Genomic DNA, 20,866 nt, shown 5'->3' with positions numbered 1-20,866 from the left:
GGCAGTCCTTTTTTATATATCTTTTATTTAACCTTTATTTAACTAGGCAAGTCAGTTAAGAACAAATTCTTATTTGCAATGACGGCCTACCAAAAGGCAAAATGCCTTCTGCAGGGACGGGGCCTGGGATTATTGGGGATTTTACATGCTGTGTAATAATAGGTAATAACAACTAATTACTTTGTTACTTTGATAAATTTCAGCCATATGTTCTACTGTATGGCTATTACTATTCTTTAATGTAAGAGTTGCCAATACTGCTTTGCGTATTGTTTATCGTATGTAGTGTTATTGCGTACTGACATAAGTGTTATTGTTGCTTTGGTTGCACAAGTACTTTTGCAGAACTGGTTTAAATTGTTGAATTGATAAACAGTCTTTTGCATGCACACGCTATCACAGCATTTTCCATAGTGGCCTTTATTATGGAGTTTTATTGTGCTGCCATAGGGGGGGCTTCTAGAGTCATCCCAGACAATTCTTGGAGCTTGCTCATGCGCAGAGTAATTTTAGACCATTTGGTGCCAGGGCAGATCTGCCTGGAACCCAGAAGCGCTGTTTGACATGTTCCTGCACGGAGTATCGGAGGAAGTGAAAGACGAACTTGCAGGCCAGGAACTACTGATGGATCTCGACTCGCTCATCGCCTTGACAATTCAGATCAATCGGCGATTCCGGGAGCAAAGGAAGGAGAGGAGGTTTGATTTCACTTGCCCGCCCAAGGCTTTTTCCTCGCTTCCAAGACAACCCAGAAGTCCTCGACGGCTCCGATGCCTAGAGAACCTGATGCTACCTGAGTTCCCACGAGAGTCTCAAAGGCCTGCCAATTCACCTCTTCCCGAGCCGATGCAACTAGACAGAGCTAGGATGTCCCCAGCAAAACGCCTATACAGGCTTCACACAAAGAGTTGCCTGTATTGTGGGACTACTGGTCATTTCGTCTCCACCTGTCCACTAAAAGACCAGGCTCACCGGTAGGAGCGAGGATTCTGGTGGGCCATATGGAGAACTTTTCCTCTCCCCTTACTCGCACCCCTTTTCATTTCATGTTGCTGTGGGGGAACCAGTCGAAATCTCTCCGATGAGAGCTTTATGGACGCTATCCTGGTGTCCGAGCTGGGCATCCCCACTCAGCCCCTCTCCATTCCCATGGACGTTAGAGCGCTGGACGTGCGCTCTATAGGCCGGGTCACCCACAATACCAACCCCATCAACCTACGTGTGTCAGGGAACCACAGCGAGACGATTTGGCCTTACCAACGCCCCTGCTGTGTTCCAGGCTCTGGTGAATGATGTTCTCCGTTAAATGTTGAACCGGTTCGTCTTCGTCTACCACGACGACATCCTTGTTTTCTCCCACTCTGCCCTAGAACATGTGCTCCACGTCCGACAGGTTCTCCCATGCATTCTCCCTCCTGGAGAACCAGATTTTTGTGGAAGCAGAGAAGTGCGAATGCCATCGCTCCACCATCCCCTTCCTGGGTTACATCATCGCTGCAGGGAGTGTACAGATAGATCCCGGGAAGGTGAGAGAAAAATTTAAGAAAAGCAGCCAACAAGTGCTAAGCATATGTGGGAACTCTTTCAAGACTATTGCTGGTTGAGAGAATGCCAAGAGTGTGCAAAGCTGTCATCAAGGCAAAGGTTGGCTACTTTGAAGAATCTAAAATATATTTTGATTTGTTTAACACTTTCTTGGCTGCTGTATGATTCCATATGTGTTATTTCATAGTTTTGATGTTTTCACTATTTTTCTACAATGTCGAAAATAGTAAAAAAAAATTAAAAAAATAATCCTTGAATGAGTAGGTGTGTCCATACTTTTGACTGGGACTGTATATGTATATTCCATAATTATAACGCTTTTCTAATACTGTTTACATGTGTGCATATCTTCATCATGTAGGACCACAACAATAAGATTCCAAATCATTCGAATTGCCAAAATCATATAAACATCCTCGAATGTAAAAAGTTGTGTCTGTATGTGTGTGGTGGTGACTATCAAGAGTACAGTGATGGGCCTCAACATCATGTTCTAACCAGACAGCACTATACTGAGAAGAACCAAACTAATCAGTTCTAAGTATATAGCATTCAGGTGAGGGCATACCAGCCAACCGTTTTTACATGGATTAAGTGACCAACAGTTTTTTACATGGTTGATAATTTCCCCCTTGACATTTTACACATTTTGTTACGTTACAGCCTTATTCTAAAATGTATTCAATAGTTTTTTCCCCTCATCAATCTCCACACAATACCCCATAATGACAATGCAAAAACAGTTTTTTTTAGAAAGTTTAACTGATGTATTAACATTTTTAAACATAAATAATTTATTTACATACAGTTGAAGTCGGAAGTTTACATACACCTTAGCCTAATACATTTAAACTCAGTTTTCACAATTCCTGACATTTAATCCTAGTAAAAATTCCCTGTCTTAGGTCAGTTAGGATCACCACTTTATTTTAAGAATGTGAAATGTCAGAATAATAGTAGAGAGAATGATTTATTTCAGCTTTTATTTCTTTCATTAAATTCCCAGTGGGTAAGAAGTTTACATACACTCAATTTGTATTTGATAGCATTGCCTTTAAATTGTTTAACTTGGGTCAAACGTTTCGGGTAGCCTTCCAAAAGCTTCCCACAATAAGTTGGTTGAATTTTGGCCCATTCCTCCTGACAGAGCTGGTGTAACTGAGTCAGGTTGGTAGGCCTCCTTGCTCGCGCACGCTTTTTCAGTTATGCCCACAAATGTTCTAGTGGATTGAGGTCAGGGCTTTGTGATGACCACTCCAATACCTTGACTTTGTTATCCTTAAGCCATTTTCCACAACTTTGGAAGTATGCTTGGGGGTCATTGTCCATTTGGAAGGCCCATTTGCAACCAAACTTCCTGACTGATGTCTTGAGATTTTGCTTCAAAATATCCACATAATTTTCCTTCCTTGTGATGGCATCTATTTTGTGAAGTGCACAAGTCCCTCCTGCAGCAAAGCACCCCCACAACATGATGCTGCCACCCCCATGCTTCACGGTTGGGATGGTGTTCTTCGGCTTGCAAGCATCCCCCTTTTTCCTCCAAACATAACGATGGTCATTATGGCCGAATAGTTCTATTTTTGTTTCATCAGACCAGAGGACATTTCTACAAAAAGTACGATCTTTGTCCCCATGTGCAGTTGCAAACTGTAGTCTGGCTTTTTTATGGCGGTTTTGGAGCAGTGACTTCTTCCTTCCGTAGCGGTATGACGGATGTCTGTTCCCATGGTGTTTATACTTGCGTACTATTGTTTGTACAGATGACTGTGGTACCTTCAGGCATATAGAAATTGCTCCCAAGGATGAACCAGACTTGTGGGGGTCTGAGGTCTTTCTGAGGTCTTGGCGGATTTCTTTTGATTTTCCCATGGTGTCAAGCAAAGAGGCACTGAATGTGAAGGTAGGCATTGAAATACATCCACAGGTACACCTCCAATTGACTCAAATGATGTCAATTAGCCTATCAGAAGCTTCTAAAGCCATGACATAATTTTCTGGAATTTTCCAAGCTGTTTAAAGGCACAGTCAACTTAGTGTATGTAAACTTCTGACCCACTTGAATTGTGATACAGTGAAATAATCTGTCTGTAAACAATTGTTGGAAAAATGACTTGTGTCATGCCAAAGTAGATGTCTTAACCGACTTGCCAAAACTATAGTTTGTTTTGGCAACAAGACATTTTTGGATTGGTTGAAAAACAAGTTTTAATGACTCCAACCTGAGTGTATGTAAACTTCCGACTTCAACTGTACACATGAGATGAGTAATTCAAGATATGTAAACATGATTAAAGTGGCATTAATAAAGTGACCAGTGATCCATTTATTAAAGTGGCAATGATTTTGAGTCTGTATGTAGGCAGCAGCCTCTCTGTGTTAGTGATGGCTGTTTAACAGTCTGATGGCCTTGAGATAGAAGCTGCTTTTCAGTCTCTCGCTCCCAGCTGTGATGCACCTGTACTGAGCTCGCCATCTGGATGTTAGCGTGGGCAACAGGCAGTGGCTCGAGTGGTTGTTGTCCTTGATGATCCTCTTGACCTTCCTGTGACATCCGTTGCTGTAGGTTGTCCTGGAAGGCAGGTAGTTTGCCCCTGGTGATGTGTTGTGGCAGACCGCACCACCCTCTGCAGGGTTGTGGGCGATGCAGTTGCCGTACCAGCCGGTGATACAGGATGCTCTCAATTGTGCACCTGTAAAAGTTTGAGAGTTTTTTAGGTGACAAGCCACATTTATTCAGCCTGCTGTGTGTTTCCTTTCAAATGGTATCAAGAATATGCATATCCTTGCTTCAGTTCCTGAGCTACAGGCAGTTAGATTTGAGTATGTCATTTTAGGCAAAAATTGGAAAAAAAGGGTACGATCCTTAAGAGGGCTTTAAGTTTGTCCGACTACACATCACAGACAAAATGAAATGGCCCACCCACACAGACAGTGTGGTGAAGAAGGCGGAAAAGCACCTTTTCAAGAGGTGGGTATGGTCATTATGGCCGAATAGTTATATTTTTGTTTCATCAGACCAGAGGATATTTCTCCAAAAAGTACGATCTTTGTTCCCATGTGCAGTTGCAAACCGTAGTCTGGCTTTTTTATGGCGGTTTTGGAGCAGTGGCTTCTTCCTTGCTGAGCGGCCTTTCAGGCTATGGCGATATAGGACTCGTTTTACTGTGGCTATAGATACTTTTGTACCTGTTTCCTCCAGCATCTTCACAAGGTCCTTTGCTGTTGTTCTGGGATTGATTTGCACTTTTCGCACCAAAGTACGTTGATCTCTAGCTCCTTCCTGAGTGGTATGACGGCTGCGTGGTCCCATGGTGTTTATACTTGCGTACTATTGTTTGTACAGATGAACATGGTACCTTCAGGCGTTTGGAAATTGCTCCAGACTTGTGGTGGTCTACAAATTTTTTTTCTGAGGTCTTGGCTGATTTCTTTTGATTTTCCCATGGTGTCAAGCAAAGAGGCACGGAGTTTGAAGGTAGGCCTTGAAATACATCCACAGGTACACCTCCAATTGACTCAAATTATCTCAAATTATGTCAATTAGCCTATCAGAAGCTTCTAAAGCCATGACATAATTTTCTGGAATTTTCCAAGCTGTTTAACCTCTCTGGGATATGTGGGAAGCTAGCGTCCCACCTCGCCAACAGCCAGTGAAATTGCAGGGCGCCAAATTCAAAACAACAGATATCCCACAATTAAAATTCCTCAAACATACAAGTATTTTACACCATTTTAAAGATAAACTTCTTGTAAATCCAGCAACAGTGTCCGATTTCAAATAGGCTTTACGGCCGAAAGCACAGCAAACGATTGTTAGGTCAGCACCTAGTCACAGAAAACCATAAAGCCATTTTCCAGCCAATGAGAGCCCTCACAAAAGTCAGAAATAGCGATTAAATTAATCACTAACCTTTGATCTTCATCAGATGGCACTCACAAGACTTCATGTTACACAATAAATGTGTGTTTTGTTCGATAAAGTTAATCTTTATGTCCAAAAACCTCATTTGAAATTGGTGTGTTATGGTCAGAAATGCTTTGTCTCAAACAAACATCCGGTGGAAGTGCAGAGAGCTACATCAAATTACAGAAATACTCATAATAAACATTGATAAAAGATACAAGTGTTATGCATGAAAATATAGATAAACTTCTCCTTAATGCAACCGCTGTCTCAGATTTCAAAAAGGCTTTATGGCGAAAGCACACCTTGCGATTATGATAGGTCAGCACCTTACCATAGAAAAACATACAGCCATTTTCCAAAGAAGGAAAGATGTCACAAAAGTCAGAAATGGCATTATAAATATTCACTTACCTTTGATGATCTTCATCAGAATGCACTCCCAGGAATCCCAGTTCACAATAAATGTTTGTTTTGTTCGATAAAGTCCATCATTTATGTCCAAATACCTCCTTTTTGTTTGCGCGTTTAGTTCACAAATCCAAACTCACGAGGCGCGGGCAAGTCCAGGCGAAAGTTCAGACGAAAAGTCCAAAAAGTTATATTACAGTTCGTAGAAACATGTCAAACGATGTATAGAATCAATCTTTAGGAGGTTTTTATCATAAATCTTCAATAATGTTTCAACCGGACAATTCCTTTGTCTTTAGAAAGGCAATGGAAAGCAGCTAACTCTCACGGGCGCACACGAGACTGAGGTGATAACACTCTGCCAGACACCTGGTTGAAACAGCTCTCATTCTCTACCCCTTCACAGTAGAAGCCTCATACAAGGTTATAAAGAATGTTGACATCTAGTGGAAGCCTTGTGAAGTGCAATATGACCCCATAGACACTTTAGATTGGATAGGCAATGACTTAAAAAACTACAAACCTCAGATTTCCCACTTCCTGGTTGGATTTTTTTCTCAGGTTTTTGCCTGCCATATGAGTTCTGTTATTCTCACATACACTATTCAAACAGTTTTAGAAACTTTTGAGTGTTTTCTATCCAAATCTAATAATTATATGCATATTCTAGCTTTTGTGCCTGAGTAGCAGGCAGTTTACTCTGGACACCTTATTATCCAAGCTACTCAATACTGCCCCCAGTCCCAAAGAAGTTAAAGGCACAGTCAACTTAGTGTATGTAAACTTCTGACCCACTGGAATTGTGATGCAGTGAATTATAAGTGAAATAATCTGCCTGTAAACAATTGTTGGAAAAATGACTTGTGTCATGCACAAAGTAGACTTGCCAAAACTATAGTTTCACAAGAAATTTGTGGAGTGGTTGAAAAACGTGTATGAATGACTCCAACCTAAGTGTATGTAAACTTCCGACTTCAACTGTATATATATCGACCATGACAGTTTACAATCTAAGGTAATGCCAAGTAATTTAGTTTCAACTTGTTCAATAGCTACATCATTCATTACCATATTCAGCTAAGGTCTAGAATTTAGGGGATGATTTGTACCAAATACAATGCTCTTAGTTTTAGAGATATTCAGGACTAGTTTATTTCTAGCCACCCATTCCAAAACAGACAACAACGCCTTGTTAAGAGTTTCAGTGACTTCATTAGCTGTTGTTGCAAGTCATCAGCATACATGGACACACATGTTTTGTTTATTGGTAAAAATAGAGTATAGGGCCTGGAGAGCTGCACTGTGGTACACCACACTTTACATGTTTGACATTAGAGAAGCTTCCATTAAAGAAAACCCTTTGAGTTCTATTAGATAGATGGCTCTGAATCCATGATATGGCAGAGGTTGAAAAGCCATAAAATATGTTTTTTCAGCAGCAGGTTATGGTGCAGAATATCAAAAGCTGCACTGAAGTCGAACAGTACAGCTCCCACAATATTCTTATTATAAATGTATTTCAACCAATCATCAGTCATTTGTGTCAGTGCAGTACATGTTGAGTGCCCTTCTCTATAAGCATACTGAAAGTCTGTTGTTAATTTGTTTACAGAGAAATAGCATTGTATCTGGTCAAACACAATTTTTTCCAACAATTTGCTAAGAGCTGGCAGCAAGTTTATAGGTCTGCTGTTAGAGCCAGTAAAGGCCGCTTTACCACTCTTGGGTACGGAAATTACTTTGGCTTCCCTCCAGGGCTGAGGACAAAGACTTTCCTCTAGGCTCAGATTCAAGATTTGACAGATAGGAGTGGCTGAAGAGTCAGCTACCATGCTCAGTAGCTTTCCATCTAAGTTGTCAATGCCAGGAGGTTTTAGTTGGGATTATGGTTCATTGTTTAGCTAGCTAGCCACATGTCTTAACAAAAGACTCTACTATTCAAGTAACCATTTCAATAGAATGTCACTGTGACAACTGTTGATAAACATAGCTGGTAAATTCGCTCTGGCTATCTGCTCCGATGCCAGAGTGCAGAATAACTGACAAATTTACAAATGCTCTACACCCGTTGAATATGGCAAGTGTCAGTAAACATTGGCAAAAATGCGTAAATTGTTGCCAGCAGCACTGTTGCAGTCACCAATGCTCCGGACAACATAAAAACCGCCTAACCAACTCTGCTAGGGTGGGTAAAATAGTCAGTGAGCTGTTCTCTCATTTGTGTCTGGAACAAGCTAGCCAACATTAGCCAGTTAGCTTGGGTGCTTGACAGCTGCTGTTAGGACAGAATGCTTGGATCAACCATTAAAGAGTTGGGTTGGGCAAAACCCTTAAGAGGGTGTGAACAATGCTGAATGGGTGTAGACAAAGAAGAGTTCTGTTCTGTTCTCTGTTTTGCTCTAGGGAGCCTACAAGCCTCACAAGACTCATCTGAAGTCGGTACAGCCTCTTCTTCCAACTTCTGTCTGTTGTGCCCAAACGGTTTGGGTTACACACTAATATGACCCCTCTGTGGAAAGCTGAGACTCACAAACACGATGGGCTTCAGAACAAACTTTGTTTTGATTTTTCTTGGGAGTATCTGTTGTTCCATGTTGTGAATCTGTTATTCAATGTGTTTTTGTTGGCTAATAGCAGTAATGCCAAATGAAATGTTTCATCCCAAAAAAATAGAATATATTTTTATACCTTAAAAATTTCAAATCAAATAGCTAAATGAAAACAATTCCATATGTTAGCTTAGAACCCCCCCCCCCCCTCTCCCGGCTTAGACAGGGCTTTGACTCTAGAGGGTTAATTAGCTAGCTAGTTGGTTAGCTAGTTTCTTTACTGAAAATCTATTGAACTTACCTCTTTATTATTGTCAGAAATTGTTCAGCTTTCACTGTCCCCTTTCATCTCTATGTTAAAAAATCTGGTTATAGAGCAGTCAAGCCCTGATTGGTCAATTGTGTTTCAGTAGATGGCTACAGGCTGTTTATTGGCTAGAATTTCCTGTTATAGAATTATAGTAAGCAGTTGCGAGAGCAAAATGGATTTTGGAGAGCAAACTGGAAAATTTGTGTGAGGGAGAAAAGATATCCATGTAGTTATTTACTGCAATGCAATTCTACTCCCTGAAAGTCCCGCTCTCAAGTTTAATTTGCGTGCACCACACTGGCTGCACTCATGGGACCCTTCCTCTGCTCTACATTTATTTTCTCTCAACTCAAGTGATTGCTCACGCAATGATGTTTCATCTTGCTCGCGCACTTTTAACTCACACCCCTGGTAATGTTTGATGAGCTGGCACTCTCATCGTTGCCACGTAATGCCAACTCCTGTTTACCTAGGTAGCATGATGTAGCATTAATTAACCAGATTTTGAAAGACCTAGCTATCTTCAAATCAAATTTTATTGGTCACATACACATGGTTAGCAGATGTTAATGCGAGTGTAGCGAAATGCTTTTGCTTCTAGTTCCGACCGTGCAGTAATATCTAACAAGTAATCTAACAATTTCACAACAACTACCTTATACACACAAGTGTAAAGGAATGATTAAGAATATGTACATATAAATATATGGATGAGCGATGGCCGAACGGCATAGGCAGGATGCAGTAGATGGTATAGAGTACAGTAATGTAGGGTATGTAAACATTATATAAAGTGGCATTGTTTAAGTGACTAGTGATACATTTATTACATCCAATTATTAAAGTGGCTAGAGATTTGAGTCTGTATGTTGGCAGCAGCCACTCATTGTTAGTGATGGCTGTTTAACAGTCTGATGGCCTGTTTTTCAGTCCCTCGGTCCCAGCTTTGATGCACCTGTACTGACCTCGCCTTCTGGATGATAGCAGGGTGAACAGGCAGTGGCTCGGGTGGTTGTTGTCCTTGATGATCTTTTTGACATCCTGTGAAATCGGGTGGTGTAGGTGTCCTGGAGGGCAGGTAGTTTGCCCCCGGTGATGCATTGTGCAGACCTCACTACCCTCTGGAGAGCCTTACGGTTGTGGGCGGAGCAGTTGCCGTACCAGGCGGTGATACAGCCGACAGGATACTCTCGATTTGTGCATCTGTAAAAGTTTGAGTGTTTTTGGTGACAAGCCAAATTTCTTCAGTCTCCTGAGGTTGAAGGGGTGCTGTTGAGCCTTTTTCACCACGCTGTCTGTGTGGGTGGACCATTTCAGTTTTTCCGTGATGTGTACGCCGAGGAACTTAACTTTTACCCTCTCCACTACTGTCCCGTCAATGTGGATAGGGGGGGTGCTCCCTCGGCTGTTTCCTGAAGTCCAAGATCATCTCCTATGTTTTGTTGAGTGTGTGGTTATTTTCCTGACACCACACTCCGAGGGCACTTACCTCCTCCCTGTAGGCCGTCTCGTCGTTGTTGGTAATCAAGCCTACCACTGTAGTGTCGTCTGCAAACTTGATGATTGAGTTGGAGGCGTGCATGGCCACCCAGTCATGGGTGAACAGGGAGTACAGGAGAGGGCTGAGATCGCACCCTTGTAGGGCCCCAGTGTTGAGGGTCAGCGGGGTGGAGATGTTGTTTCCTACCCTCACCACCTGGGGGGGCGGCCCGTCAGAAAGTCCAGGACCCAGTTGCACAGGGCGGGGTCGAGACCCAGGGTCTCGAGCTTAATGATGAGTTTAGAAGGTACTATGGTGTTGAATGCTGAGCTGTAATCGATGAACAGCATTCTTACATAGGTGTTCCTCTTACATAGGTGTTCCCCAGTGTTGATGGTCAGCGGGGTGGAGATGTTGTTTCCTACCCTCACCACCTGGGGGGCGGCCCGTCAGAAAGTCCAGGACCCAGTTGCACATGGCGGGGTCGAGATCCAGGGTCTCGAGCTTAATGATGAGTTTGAAGGGTACTATGGTGTTGAATGCTGAGCTGTAATCGATGAACAGCATTCTTACATAGGTGTTCCTCTGGTCCAGATGGGTTAGGTTAGTGTGCAGTGTGATTGCGATTGCATCATCTGTGGACCTATTGGGGCGGTAAGCAAATTGGAGTGGGTCTAGGGTGTCAGGTAGGGTGGAGGTGAGATGATCCTTGACTAGTCTCTCAAAGCAGGTCATGATGACGGAAGTGAGTGCTACAGGGCGATAGTCGTTTAGCTCAGTTACCTTAGCTTTCTTGGGAACAGGAACAACGGTGGCCCTCTTGAAGCATGTAGGAAGAGCAGACTGGGATAGGGATTGATTGAATATGTCCGTAAACACACCAGCCAGCTGGTCTTTAACTTTGCATTGTGCATATTCATGTTCAATATCCGTTGTTCAATCAATGTCAGATCTATCCGTGCGCTGCCTAATGTCTTAAGAGCTATCTGACTTTGGATGTGAGACATAGATTTCTCATGCTTGTTGAGTGCTATAGGCAAGTTGTTCAAGTCGCAGTAATCAGCTCTTGTCCTCACGCTATCGCTGGTGGAGAACAGCAGCCAAGGGACGCAGTAGAGTTGGTTGCTAGCAGCACAGCCACAACCAGTCTTTCTGTTGAGACCACTCAGATTGAAATTGTTATTTTCTGTCCCTTCCTTTTGATGTAGTTTTTTTATGTACAGTGGTTGTATGAATTTAGGATCTATCATCCCACAACTGTCCCAAAGTCTGTTTTGGAATATTTATTCCTCGCACAGAATGATAAACTGACCAATATAATGTAAACCTTTCTACTTTGAGCGAAAGTAGATTGACATAGGCTAGGGGTTTTACTGTTTGTTAGGCTACTCGTCTTGTTGGTTGAGGAAAAGTAAATGTGGACAGTTCTTCTAACATCTTCAAAGTGCACGTCAGAATTCAATAAGAAGGACGCATGCTGTTGAATCCCGATTTGTCTGTCTTCACATGTACTCTTGAGCTTCAAGGCCTGCAAGTATGACCCAAACACTTGACAGGCATTAGCTAAAGGCGTCTGCATGCTTCCCATCAAAATATCATCATATATTATGAAGACATTTTATGATATTCGGTAGCCGAAGTCTAAGCCCCTTCGTCTATGATTGGTCAACAGTAGGGGTTTGATAATAGTTTTTTGTCATTCAAGGAGAGATGACTCATTTTCATGAAACTTTTTTCACTTGAGAAATACTGCACCAAACACCTTAGTTAGATGTCAAATTGTGCAACTAATAGCGCCTCAGAAAAAAAGAGTCAACTCAAGAAATCTGTAATTAATTTTATCGTAGATTCATTCTGACTATCTTCAGGAAGCTACGTTACCAAGTGGGACAGACCTGACTATTGCCACTTTTTTTTCACTTTTTTCAAGCGAAGGTCTTTTAAGGGAGTATACGAGGCACAAACGTTCAATTCGCCTAGCCTTGTTCAACTAGGAGCAAACCAAACCTAGTATGCAGATTTCTTAATAAGAATTGAGATATGTGAGAGAGTCATGTGAGTGAGAGGTACTTCAGAGCATGGTGATTTACAGCCGGGAGAAGGAAATTGTAATTATTAGATTCAGCCCAAGGGCACATAAATTGTTTTAAGGGGTTCTTTTTTTTTTACAGCTCACAAGGGGGCATGGCCATCAATGCCGCTGGGAAATTCTCGCTCCACACCAAAGTCATCATGTCTTTTCATGGGGAATATGAACCCCTGTGTTCGTGGTATTACCATGGCTTTTTAAAGTTTTGTTCATCCTGTGCTGTTCCCTGTTGGTGTCACTTACATACGCTGAAATGAAAAATGAACTCTGAAGAATTGTCCAAGTATATTTCAGAACAGGAGTGGAAAATTTGTATTTTTATTTTTTTTAAATTAGGATCAGCAACCATTAGCTACTTCTCCTGGGGTCCAAACAGGAATTAAGCAATATATCATTATAAAACAATTGTCACGTTCCTGACCGGTTTTCTGTTATTTTGTATGTGTTTGACGGTCAGGGCGTGAGTTTGGGTGGGTAGTCTATGTTATGTGTTTCTATGTTGGTAATAGGGTGACCTGATATGGCTCTCAATTAGAGGCAGGTGGTTTTCATTTCCTCTGATTGAGAGCCATATTAAGGTAGGTGTTTTCACACTGTTTGTTTGTGGGTGGTTGTCTCCTGTGTCTGTGTCTATGTATGTTGCGCCATACGAGACTGTTTTCGGTTTGTTTGTTCGTTTGTTCGGTTTATGTAGTCTGTTCCTGTTTCATGTGTTCTTCGTGTCATGTAAATTCTTATGTTCAGGTGTGTCTACGTCGTTTGTTGTTTTGTAGTTTGTTAAAGTGTTTTCGTGTTTTTCGTCTTTAATTTAATAAATCATGTCATATCAAGAAGCTGCATTTTGGTTCAATCCCTGCTCCTCCTCTTCAGAGGAAGCCGTTACAACAATAGTCTACATCATAAATAAAACCATACTTCTACACCTGCATTACTTGCTGTTTGGGGTTTTAGGCTGGGTTTCTGTTAAGAGAATTATGTTCTCAATGTTCATCAACTGAACTTCAATTAACTACTGTCTGCAACCCAGTTTTTATAAGATACTGGTTGAAATGAAAACAGACAGAGGCCCAGCCTACAATAGTCAAATGTTTATTCACGAGAGCGCTCTAAAGTCAAGAATACAAAGACATCCATTTTATAGCTGCGCACATACTCTCACACAAACAGTAGATATCCTACGCACATACATACACACTGACATTAGGAGAGCTATCTTCTTCTCTTCAATTCTCACCACAGTTTCTCACTACCCAGCTGACAGTTCCAGTCCCTCCCAGATAAAGGAAACCTGGAGGGGTGTTCCCTGTCCTATCTTATCTTCCCAGAGTTATAGCCGGGTCGGTTCAACCATAGTTTAATTGTTTCTAGGCATTTTCTTAAGCATACACACATTTCTCTCTCTCCCAGTCTAACCTAGTAGGACTTATGTTTAATACTTTTAATTACTCCTTATCCATGCTACATAACCTCTAATCCTTAATGGTTAAGTTTCCGGGTAGAATTATTGAATCATTTATATTTAAACCTTATAAACTCTTATCAGTTTCTGTACAGCACTTTGAGATATCAGCTGATGTAAGAAGGGCTATTTAAATACATTTGATTGACAAGGCATTGTGCATTATATGCATTTACATATTTACACAATATTACATGCACTACCTTTCAAAAGTTTGGGGTCACTTAGAAATGTCCTTGTTTTTGAAAGAAAAGCACATTGTTTGTTTATTAAAATAACATAAAATTGATCAGAAATACAGTGTAGACACTGTTAATGTTGTAAACGACTATTCTAGCTGGAAACGGCTGATTTAAAAAATATATATATATGGAAAATCTACATAGGTGTACAGAGGCCCATTATCAGCAACCATCACTCCTGTGTTCCAATGACACGTTGTGTTAGCTAATCCAAGTTGAGCATTTTAAAAGTACAATTGATCATTAGAAAACCCTTTTGCAATTATGTTAGCACAGCAGAAAAGAAAACTGTTGTTCTGATTAAAGACGCAATTAAACTGGTCTTCTGTAGACTAGTTGAGTCTCTGGAGCATCATTTGTGGGTTCAATTACAGGCTCAAAATGGCCAGAAGCAAAGAACTTTCTTCTGAAACTTGTCAGTCTATTCTTGTTCTGAGAAATTAAGGCTATTCTATGCGAGAAATTGACAAGAAACTGAAGATCTCGTACAACGCTGTGTACTACTCCCTTCACAGAACAGAGCAAACTGGCTCTAACCAGAATAGAAAGAGGAGTGGGAGTGGGCCCCGGTGCACAACTGAGCAAGAGAACAAGTACAATAGAGTGTCTCATTTGAGAAACGGATGCCTCAAGTCCTCAACTGGCAACTTCATTAAATAGTACCCGCAAAACACCAGTCTCAACAGTGAAGAGGCGACTCCGGGATGCTGGCATTCTAAGCAGAGTTGCAAAGAAAAAGCCATATCTCAGACTAGCCAATAAAAAGAAAAGATTAATATGGGCAAAAGAACACAGACACTGGACAGAGGCACTCTGACTAGAAGGCCAGCATCCCGGAGTTGCCTCTTGTCACATTGGTATAAAGGGTCGGGAGACAGGTTCTTAACTGACTTGACTAGTTAAATAAAAAGAACCACTGATTCTGTGTGAATTTGTGTCGGAGGAGCAGAATAAATAGGCATGTTAGCATCATAGATTTGGCCGGTGGTGACTTGTGGATAGACACCGGCTGGTATGCAGTTTTAACCAATCAGCATTCAGGATTAGAACCACACGTTGTATAATCAGAGCATAAAGCAACGCATTTTTTAATATTTTCAAGCTGTTCCTTTTTTATATACTTATAACGTCTAAAGTTTAGGTTTGTTTCTTTCTTACAGGACAAACATGTCATCAACAACTTCCAAACACATCATCTAACTCTGATAGCTGCTCTTGTTTTGTTTTGTTTACTTTCAACTGTCACGAACCAGCTAGAAGTTCGTAACAAAAAGGGAGACAAAGTGGAGATATGGAATAACAAAATATATTTATTTTCTGAAGTAAACTAAATACAATTAACAATGGTGTGTGTAGTCAGTAATAATAAGGGGTGTTGAAAGGTGCCAAAGCAAACAGCAAAACGGCCACAAACACAAAAACGGCCACACAAAATCTATCAGTATCTGCATGGAGAGTCTCTTCAATAAATGGGGAAGAGGTGTATTTATCCTTTATTTTATTTCCCTGACGACCCTCCCGGCTCCGCCCACCGACATCCTATTAAGGAAAAGAAGAGCAAAAAAACAAAATTTGGCAGACGGAGTGGGAGGGTTGTCACACAACCATCATCTACTGAATTCCCATCTCGATTGGGATTTGCCATTTTTTGGCAAAGGTACATGTTTCGTATTCTACCCTGAAAAGCCAGTGGAAAAGCCGCTTGTGTGCTCTGGTTCTGGCCACTGGGTGTGAAATAGGAATTAAAATTCAGGAAAAGACATTTCGACATCGGTAGCTGTGTTATGACAGATGCTGACATCACAGAGTGAAATGAATTGACAACGGCGAAGACAAACGACAGTGACTTTGTTTATGGTCCTGCTATAACAGGGAGTTGTTTGAAGTATGAGGAATATTACAAAACCTTTGCTAGCTGTAAGTTCCCTTTGGAAGCAGCATACACTGTAAACCCCAATGTGCTGTCATTACTCAACTTTTAAGGAAACCCATTGCACTTAAAAACTTTTACTTCACTGGGCTAAATCAAATTGTATTGGTCACATACACCTGGTTAGCACATGTTAATGCAAGTTATTCTTGAAAAGGGAAAGGGCTACTATATCTGAAAACAGTTACTTAAAGTGATTTTGTAGTCATTACTCACACTGATAGTGTGACAAACTTATTCCAGGGAGGGGGCATAGTGTTAGCTGGTTTTGGATTTTTCCTTTCGATGAAAACCTAGACACCCAGGTGAGGGGAGGAACTCTGGAGCTCTGTAAGAGTGACCATCGGGTTCTTGGTCAACTCCCTGACCAAGGCTCTTCTCCCACGATTGCTCAGTTTGGCCAAGCGGCCATCTGTAGGAAGAGTCTTGGTGGTTCCAAACTTCTTCCATTTACGAATGTTGGAGGCCTCTGTGTTCTTGTGGACCTTCAATGCTGCAGACATTTTTTGGTACCCTTCCACCGAGTCTGTCCCTCGACACAATCCTGTCTCGGAGCTCTACGGGCAGTTCCTTCGACCTCATGGCTTTGTTTTTCCTCTGACATGCACTGTTATCTGTGGGACCATATATAGACAGGTGTGTGCCTTTCAAATTCATGTCCAATCATTTTCATTTGCCACAGGTGGTCACCAATCTAGTTGTAGAAACATCTCAAGAATGATTAATGGAAACAGGATGCACCTGAGCTCAATTTTGAGTATCATAACAAGGAGTCTGAATACTTAAGTATATAAAGTTTTTTAATCATTTAAAATGTGCAAAACATTCTTAACCTGTTTTCACTTTGTCATTATGGGGTATTGTGTAGATTCATGAGATGATTTTTTTTTTTAATACATTTTTGAATAAAGCCGTAACGTAACAAAATTGGGAAGCAGTGAGGGGTCTGAATACTTTCCGAATGCACTGTAGACACACAGGCTTTACTTAGGGATAGTGGTAGGTCATCAGTAAAAATGTAAAACAGTAAAGGACCAAAAAAAGCTGCCTTGAGGTATACCACACTCTACCTGGTTTACATTAGAAAATATTCTATTAAAGAAAACCCTCTGTGTTCTGTTAGATAGGTGGCTTTCAATCGTCCTTAATGAAATATCCTCCTCAAGTAGAAGTGCTGTTACTTTAATGAAATGTTACTCAAGTAGAAGTACAATTATTGGTGTAAAAAAACTACTCAAGTGAAAATATAAAGTAGCTAATTTGAAATCAAATCAAACTTTATACACAGGTCAGCAGATGTTACAGCGGTTGTAATGAATCTCCTAACAGTGCAGTGAAAATGTCAATCCAGTAAACAAATAATAACACATACGAATCAAATTCACATAATGCTCAGGGTAAAAGGAATTGTGGTAAAATAAAAACGTTGACCTTGATAATTAGCTCATTCCGCTAAGGTTAGCCGAATGTTGTTACACATTATATTTTCCCTGCATTAAATTGAAAAGAGAGAATTATGTACAGTAGGAACTAAGTGCATTTGTTTTATGAGTTGTAACAAGGCACATCTGTTACCTAGGCCCCCATTGCAAAAGAGGTTTCTAACCTCAATGCTCTGAAAGGATAAGGCTCTAGTTGTCAGACAGGTTATTTTGCATTTCCGATGAAAAGGCATGATGGCATAGGTGTGCCTTGTCACTAGTCTAGTTGACACTAACAAGAGCCCTCTTTATGGTAAGGGATGGTTTATTTCCTTTCTCAAACCTGATTTCACTGTTAAGAGTTTAAAACATGTTTGATTTAAAGACGTCCTATAAACTAAACATGCTCTGTTCAAAAGTATATTATTGTTTAGGAGAATGCAGCCATACACCTTTTATGCAGTCTAACTTGTCCTCAGGATAATGTTAACTAACTTGAGGACACTTTACATGCTATTTAAAAATGTTTTTTAATTAACCTTTATTTAACTAGGCAAGTCAGTTAAGAACACATTCTTCAACACAGTGACGGCCTACATGCACTGTTAATAATAGCCTTTACGGTTTCCTATTCTTAATGATTATCATTATTCTGTGTTTGTGCAGTAAAAACTGATAGAAACCTTTCAGAAAAACTGCCTGACTCACCATACACTGATTATGGGTGAATTTGATTCAGATGGAACAGATTTTATAGGCGTTTTAACATCCGAGATTTAGCCTGTGGTAACTTGTTGAAAAGACAACGGCTGGAATGTGGATTTAACCGATCAGCATTCAGGTTTAGAACCACAGGTTTAGAAAACCAGGTGTGGAAAACCTCTTTAACCTCACTTTGGGCTATAGACGAGATGCTGACATCACAGTGCGAAATGAATTGACAACCGTGAAGACTGAAGAGGACAGTGAGTTTGTGCTGCCCAAAAAAGATAAATTGGTTTGTTGGATTGTGAGCAACAACAATCCTGCAACTGGGACAGGAACCAGAGCAAAGTACTATCAAGAGCTGGTCAAACACATCAATATACATGTTTTTGGTTCTGCTTTTACAGGGAGTCGTTTGAAGTATGAGGAGTATTACTCAACCCTTGCTAGCTGTAAGTTCTACCTTGCATTTGAGAATTCAATCCACAGAGACTACATTACAGAAAAGGTGAACGGACCACTTGTAGCAGGAACCGTACCAGTAGTCATGGGCCCACCCAGAGAGAACTATGAACAGTTTATCCCAGCTGATTCTTTCATTCATGTAAATGACTTTACTAATGAAAAGGCACTGGCTGACTTCCTCCTCCAATTGGACAAGAATGATGAGATGTATGTAAGTTACTTCACTTGGAGGAGGTACCTTAATGCCAAGCCCCACCTCCAGAGAATAGAGGAAGAGTTTTCTCAACCTGTTTGTTTAGCCTGTGAACACATAGCCAGAGACAAAGGATATTATAATGTTGTCCACAACGTTTATGAATGGTACTTTGTTTGAGGGTTTAGGCAAAATATTGTAAGCACAGAAAATATCATTTTAGCTTAGCTACGTAATTTTGCTTCATTTTTTTGGTAATAATTCAATGGATGGGCATTCAAGGTTTTAGGGGAATTTTTTTTTTTTGTTGTGTAAAAACATTTATTAAACACTTTGGAATTAGCTAACACTGTAAACTGTCAGGGCAAATTGACATACTTACCTGATTTGTTTTATATTAATATTAAACGGTTATATATTTAACTAAGAGTAAGACTGGTCTGCTAATGCTGAGTTTTTATGGTGTCCACTCTAGCTTCCTGCAGTTAGTCTGGGCATCTGGTTAAGGAAATGGGTTTTGCTAGCGATAGCTTGAGCTGACAATGACTTGGTGACAGATGTCTAAGAGCTGGCATTCTATAGACTAGATGTGGTGTGTGTGACCCGAGATAGAGATGGCCTGGAAGAGTTTAGATTAATGCCTCATTGTCTCATCTTCCTGGCATCTGGGAAACTTAGCCGATTTGGCAATAAAACATCCCGTGCAGATAACCAGGAGATGGACCAAGGTGGCTTATGGGAAAGGTAGAAATGACTGACTATGCATTTAGGGCCTATACAAGATCTGTTTTTTCATTATCAGTTAAGCTCAGAGCAAAACACAACTTAGAGTGTGCGGTCGATGGTTACATTATTGCAATAATTAATCGATGATGAATAAAGATGATTGTCCAAGTCTCTCTCAGTACTGAATTTCCACTACAAAACTCCAATGTGCTGTCATTACTTAAGGAAACCCTTTGCACTTGAAACCGTTTACTGCAGTGGGCTAAATCAGCTGGTCACAGTGATTCTTCGTAGTATTAAACACATCTACTTTGAAACCAAAGTATACCAAGAGTGTGCAAAGCTGTCATCAAGGCAAAGGTTGGCTACTTTGAAGATTCTAAATATAAAATATATTTTGATTTGTTTAACAGTGTTACGCGGAGTGGAACCGGGGAACCCAAGAGCAGACTCAGACGAAGTAGCCAAGGCATTTATTGAAACACAGGGGAGAGATGGAGTGCAGGTCAGGGGAAGCTTGGGCCGGTTGCTGGAAACCAGGTGCGGAGGCTGAGGCTGGAGCGAGAGGGGTTGAGACAGGGTTAGCAGGTCCGGATGGGAATCCAAGGGAGTTGTAGAGTGGGGAATCCAGGACAGAGTAGCAGGATGACGAGACGTGGGGCTGGAGACAGGGACTAGAGTCAAAGTGGGCAGAACTGTAGCGGAGAGGAAAACAGCATCAGGCAAGGAAAACGAGCATAACAGGATCTGAACAGTAACAAACTGATAGAAACAGACTGACTTAGCAGAGATTACGATCTGGCAGCGTGGAAGTGGCAGGGCTGAGTATTTGTTCAGGTCTTGATTATGGAACAGGTTGCAGCTGGTGTGGATCTGCGCTGACTCCAGCACACCAGTCTCCGTCCACACAATCACACACACACATGCACACACACACAGAGAGAGGGAGAGGGAGAGTATTGGGGGAGTGGTGGTAGGTTTCTTCAATGCCACAGGATGAGCAGTAGAGGGCGTTGCAGAAGCAGATGTGACAAACACTCCTTTGGTTACTACTTAATGTGTTATTTCATAGTTTTGATATCTTCACAATTATTCTACAATGTAGAAAATAGTAAAAATAAAGAAAAACCCTGGAATGAGTAGATTTGTCCAAATGTTTGACTGGTACTGTACATCACAGAAGAGTGAACTATAACAAAGCATTTTGTAGTTAATTTCATAATTAAGATTATAAAAAAATTCTGAAAAATATTCATGACATTGCACCCATGAGCTCAAAGATGCCACTTTTTGTCATTGACTGCAGGAAAGGGCTACTACTTGTGTATCAAATTGTATTGGTCACATACATGTGTTTAGCAGATGTTATTGCGGGTGTAGCGAAATGTTTGTGCCTCTAGTTCCGACAGTGGAGCAATATCTAACAAGTAATAT

At 41.0% G+C, this 20,866-nt stretch overlaps 1 protein-coding gene and 1 pseudogene across 1 annotated transcript in view; both read left to right on the top strand.

Annotated features, from left to right (window-relative positions):
• LOC129825423 (4-galactosyl-N-acetylglucosaminide 3-alpha-L-fucosyltransferase 9-like) overlaps nt 1–20,866 on the top strand; it is a 49,800-nt gene that overhangs the window by 7,116 nt on the left and 21,818 nt on the right. The gene's annotated exons all lie outside the window — the stretch shown is intronic.
• On the top strand, nt 565–19,600 carry LOC129825667 (4-galactosyl-N-acetylglucosaminide 3-alpha-L-fucosyltransferase 9-like; annotated as a pseudogene).

The sequence above is a fragment of the Salvelinus fontinalis genome, chromosome 27, assembly GCF_029448725.1.
Source record: "Salvelinus fontinalis isolate EN_2023a chromosome 27, ASM2944872v1, whole genome shotgun sequence".
Classification (NCBI taxonomy): Eukaryota; Metazoa; Chordata; class Actinopteri; order Salmoniformes; family Salmonidae; genus Salvelinus; species Salvelinus fontinalis.
This window is presented reverse-complemented; position numbering and strand designations above follow the sequence as displayed.